The sequence below is a fragment of the Dermacentor silvarum genome, unplaced genomic scaffold, assembly GCF_013339745.2.
Source record: "Dermacentor silvarum isolate Dsil-2018 unplaced genomic scaffold, BIME_Dsil_1.4 Seq661, whole genome shotgun sequence".
In the NCBI taxonomy this organism is placed as follows: Eukaryota; Metazoa; Arthropoda; class Arachnida; order Ixodida; family Ixodidae; genus Dermacentor; species Dermacentor silvarum.
Genome location: NW_023606592.1, coordinates 1 through 5,630, shown reverse-complemented (window position 1 = coordinate 5,630; position 5,630 = coordinate 1). Strand labels below are relative to the sequence as shown.

Sequence of the window (5,630 nt, the reverse complement as noted above, 5' to 3'; positions counted from 1 at the left end):
TGCGCAGTGAAAAAATTATAAAAAAAACTGGATGTAAACATCAATTACCGTTTGTAATCATAAATAATGTAAATGTATATGCTCGGTTAACTAGCTTATAAGGCGTAAAATGTTTATGGTGGCTTTAAATTGTTTGTTGTTTAAATCGTCTCACTTAAAAAAAATTGCCGTGAAAATAAGCACTTCATTATGCAATTGTTATTGTCACGGTCGGTTGCTATTTGGCTGTTTCACGTTAAGTTGCGCGTCGATGAAAAGTACCCAAAGTGCCAGCGTGTGTTATGTTGTGTGTGTCAGCTGTAGTGATGTAGCGCAGTAGTGTAAACGTCTGCATTCCGCCTTGCATTGCACCTGGGGCGACAATCGTCGCGAGCAGGGCGGTGTTGCGAAAAGAACGACCATGGCCGTCGAACAAATTCCCGAGGACGTGGAAGCGGCCGGCGGCGGTGACAAAAGCTCGAGCAGCAACCCGCTCAGTCGCAAACTCAACAAACTGCTCGAGGCTCGACTGGAAAATGACCGTGAGACCCTTGAGGCCCTGCGGTCCCTGTCCGAGTTCTTCACGGACAACAACATTCGCACACGCCGGCGCTTGCGAGGCGATCTTGAGAAGCGGAGCTTGGCCATCAACGAGGAATTCGTCCAGTCTTTCAGCGACCTTAAGGCACGGCTTTCACTCAGATGAATTTTGCGATCACGATCCCACCTCAACTTCACCACAGCCACCTTGGAGTGCGGTGGGTGGGAGGGTGATTTCAGGTTGCGCAAGGCAGGTATTTTCAGAGGGACGTCGTGACGTAAGGATGATGAGCGATTTGCGTGCCGGATTTTCTTTTGCTTTTTTTTTTTTTCCGAGAGTGATCTTGTGGACCAGTTCGTAACTCACGTCAGTGTGCTTAAAGCACGAACACACAGGAGGACAAACATACGATACGACGCGCCCGGCGCGCTGCGTGTCGCGTTGTGGTGCCCTTCTGTGCGCTCGGTGTCTCTGCACTTGCTACGCATATGGGGCGTGTACGGACGCCAATTTCTGCGCACGCCACACGAAGTAATTACGTTTGTATTTTGAAGGGGCCCAGAGGTATTATCAGAAATGAGTAAGAACGGCCATGAAAAGGGGTATTAAAGTGAACAGAGAAAACTCGGCTGCTGCGCACACAGTTGAAGTTTCTTATGCTGAGCGCTGGTTCTTATTGCATAGTGAAAACACACCTACTTAAAAATGAGAGATGTTAAATCACGCATAAAATATATAAATATTAGGGTGCAGTAACGGAGGTTGTCGTCGTCTTCTTGTTACCGTTCTGCCAAATATTGATAAGTAATGGCACAGCACTTGTGGTGAGATGGGTTCTTTGTATAAACATGCCTAACTAATGTAATTCATTATGTGGCCTTGTTCCAAAGTAAACAAAGCAAACAACGAAGTGAGCATGAGAATGTTTTGATTTTATCTGTGTTTGTCTTTACACTTATAAGTAGTAAATTGAAGCTAAGCACTAAGTTGACATTTAGAGAAATAAATGGAGCTGGGCAGGCCATGTTATGCGTAGGGCAGATAACCGGTGGACCATTAGAGTTATAGAATGGGTACCAAGGGAAGGGAAGCACAATCGAGGACAGCAGAGATGAAATTTGGAAATTTGCAGGCGTAAGTTGGAATAAGCTAGTGCAAGAAGGGGTTATTGGAGATGCCTTTGTTCTGTAGGCTGATGATGATGAAGCATTACGTAGATGGCCAGCAGACAATGCTGTGCACCCTGTTACGACCACACTGTTATTGAGCGTCAAGTCTGTTCTGGCAATTCCATTGAGAGTCGAAACTGTGGTGATTGTTCCCTAAGCACTGGGAGAGGCTGTTTGTGATGCTTTTGTGCGGACATCATTATGCTGTGTAAAGCCTGAAGCACGTTCTTATAGCTCTTGTATCATTCAATATGGTCTACTGCATTACACATATTTAAAAAAAAATCTCTTGGCCAGTGATAGCAACTCCCCAATAGACATGCCTTATTGTGTATTGTACTCAATGCAAATGGTGCCAGTTGTGTATTCTGGCCTCCTAACTGAAGATGGTTTGAAAACATTGGATAATCAGCCTGATAATACGCAACCGAGGCCTTCAATCTGCACACACACATGCTCTTCTGCAGGGAGCATTGCTTTATCTTGTATGTTGTGCAGGATAATGTTAAGACGATAAGATACATATACAATGTGCTTGTTAGTGCTTGTCAATTTGTGTACTGCATAATCCCCAAGGCGTCTGTGGGGACTATTGTAGAGACACGTCACTGACTAGCACTGCCTGCTGATGCCTTTGTCGGGCTGCATTCTCCACATTGATCCAGTTCAAACTTAAAAGAAGCAAGTATGTCATGTTGAACCAGACTTATGATTCTGCTTGTCTTCAACTGCAAGAACCTGATGACAGCCAGTCCTATTTTCGCTTTCATTGAAACACTGCCTTTTATCATCTGTGTTGATGGCAGTCTGTTGTTAATCGGTAATCATTTAGGAAGTATGGATATATGTTATGAAGAATGTACCGTTATATTGTGCCAGGTTCTGAACACGGGCATCAAGTGACATGCGAGCTCCCCCGAGGCATCGCTTTGGTGGCCTCAAAAGGGGCCTTTTAAAAAATGCGAGAAGGTTGCGGCGATAGTCTCTCAGCTTAAGAAATCCAGAAGAAACACTGGGGCGAGATTGCTACAAGCATCTCGCCACTCAATCTCACAGGCTTGCCCGAGGAAACCCCATGTCAGTCAGCCTTGCTTGCTTGACGCAAAGCTTGCCAACATCCGTATCTCGCAAATGTCCCTCGCGAGAACAAAGCCCCGGAGGGACTGAATCATCTGCAGGGCCTCCTGCGAGGATAACGTTGAGGCAGCCTGTCCTACCGCGTCATCGCTGCCGTCACTGTCACCGTCGCTATCCGATGCAAGCACGTTCGCGACAATGGCTTCATCGGTTAGAAGCATTTCCAAATCTATAGCGGGGCACATTCTTTTCACCAGCAAGGACATTGCCGATGATCAGCGGGTGAATCAGCCATCTTCTGTTTCGGCAGCGAGTCAAACGAGGCTGCAAAATGGGTGAAACCCCTTATATCACTTTGGCACTGCAGTGAGATGGCTGAACCAGACATGTACTTTAAAAGCAGGTGCTATTCAGCTAGGTGCCTGGAATATAGGTGGTGGAGTTAAGGTGGCCTGGCTCCTAATGTCTTGTTTCCGTGTTGACAGTAGATTGCATGTGTATTACTTCAATAGCGCCCGTCATTTCTGCACACTTTCCAGTTTCAGTTTATACATAAACGAGACCATGTAAAGTACTGATAAGAGCGCATGAAAATTAATGGGATAAAAATTTTCTGCTTTACATTCCAAAAGGCCTCAAAAAAATTTAAAACATAGAGCATCTACAAATGGAGTGACTTAAGCAATGTTCTTGAGAGGTGTTACAGTTGCCTTCTCTGTGTGCCATAACAAGTTTTCCTCCTGCTGTAGCAAGAACAGTTAAGTTTTGCAGCCTCTTGACGAGTAGTGGCTCTGATGTCAGGGAGATTAAAAAGCATCTCATGAATATTGGCATGTTCCACGTTCGCTGACTAACTACACTCGCCAAGCAATAAATTGTGTATTGCCAAAAATGCTAAATAGGTTTAATTTAACAGAGTTATTAATAAGAATTATTTCATGTAGGGACAATAAAAAAGATGTTTCTCTGATAACTTTTCATTGTAGTGTTCCACCCGTTGTGGTTTTTTGTTAAAGACATTTGTATAAATTTCTCATTTTTTCCCCTGAGGCTTGCATATTTTTTGTAAACATTATTTCGTCAATATACATCACTCTGTTCCGTGCTCTGTTTTGTTAGTCATTTTGTGAGTTTTTTTTTTTTTTTTTGTCACTGTAATATATTTTAGAGGATGGAAGCACAGCTATGCAGGTACCTGTATAGCTGTGGATTTTTTTCCCACCTCCTCAGTTATGAGATTCTTAAGGGGTATTATGCATTCCAGTGTACCTACATATCTGGAATTAATAAATGAAGAAAGAAACCAACACTGTTCTGAACCATCTCTTTTCTACGCCTGCAGGCATCCATGAGTGCTCTGTCTGAGGACATTACAGCCATGGCCGAGGGGTGCGCAGGCATGGGAGCGCTTGCACTCTGTAAAGCGCGACACGCGCGATCTTCTTGCCCGCACGGGCCAGCTACGAGCTGAGGCACGGCGTTTGGAAGGGCGGCAGCAGGCAGCACAGGGCTTCCTAGCAGCATTTCAGCCTTCACCTGAGCAGGCAGCCCTGCTCCGGGGCACAGGAGGCCCCATCGGCGGGACCAGCTGGACGAGCGATTCTTGGATGCGCTGGCCCAGAGTAGGCGCATGCATGACACTGCAAGCTGCTGCTGCGAAGCAGCCGAGCCCAGGCCGGGCTGCAACTCATGGAGTCACTCGCCGCCCAGGTGAGTAGGAGTGCTACAGCTGGTGAGCACAGCAGAGCAGCAGTGCTGAAGAAAGACAGAAAACTGTTCTAGGTTGCAGCACTTTGATTGTGCATGCATTAGTTTTTTATGCATGTTACATTATTTGGCACTGCTACGTGCCACACGGAAGCCACAATTAAACAAACAATTCTGTCGTCCTATTCGGGCTTTTCTGATCTCTTCTTTGCACATCATGATGCCAGCAGGGTCGTGCTTATGACATCACCAGTGCAAAAGCTCTCAACTGGTCAGTCAACGAAGGATGAGAGCGCCAATTTGATAAGAGCCAGCGGTGTGTTATGAAAGGATAGGGTGCTCGCCCATTGTGCACAACTGCTTCTTCCGTGAAGGTTTTATTCAGCCAGCGTTGCACGGGGGACAGTGGAGGAGCCTTTCTTCTGGGGTGATGTGACCCATAGCCTTCACGGCACTGCACAGAGCATGTGGAAGAGACAGCGCTTGTGTGGATGGTAACAAAGCTAGCAAAAAAGCACAGCAGCCACTTAGTCATTCGTCAAGTCGCTGTTACTTTGCTATTACAGCATCATTTCGAAAAATTATTACGCCTGTGCATTCATTGTAGGCCAGTGCACAGCTGCATTGATATAAAGTATTTTCGAACCCATTGTGGTTTGGGACACTTTAAAATCAAGCACCTTTTTTTACTCAGGAATTTGCTGCACATGCATCGAGTGCAGTAGCACTGCCAAAATTTCATACAGTAATGAATAGTTGACAATACCTACACAAGCTTTTTACGTAATGTGGACAATGGTGTAACATGGAAACCAAAATGGCTCAACGCCCTCTTTTGGTCATTGCAGCAAGAGGCGGCATATGAACGCCTGTATCGCTGGCTCCAGAACCGGTGCGAGTTCTCGGCGCTGATGCTGCGGCCGAACCGGGTCCTCTGTTGGCTCGTGCCTTTGGGGCACTGCGAGAGCGCCCCTGCTCTGGGGCTATGCGCTGGACGAGTATGCCAATGCACGGCGTGCCTGTGTTGTGCGGCACCTCATTGATGCTCTCACCCGCGGTACTGGTGGTGCGGGTGGAACTGGAGGCCAGGCCTCTCGAGTCCCTGGCAAAGGACCCACTCCGCTATGCTGGAGACATGCTGGCCTGGGCACACCAGT

At 46.6% G+C, this 5,630-nt stretch overlaps 1 pseudogene; it reads left to right on the top strand.

Moving 5' to 3' along the window:
• Positions 1–205: 205 nt before the first annotated feature.
• Positions 206–5,620, top strand: LOC119435371 (conserved oligomeric Golgi complex subunit 6-like; annotated as a pseudogene).
• The last annotated feature ends 10 nt before the right edge of the window (positions 5,621–5,630 follow it).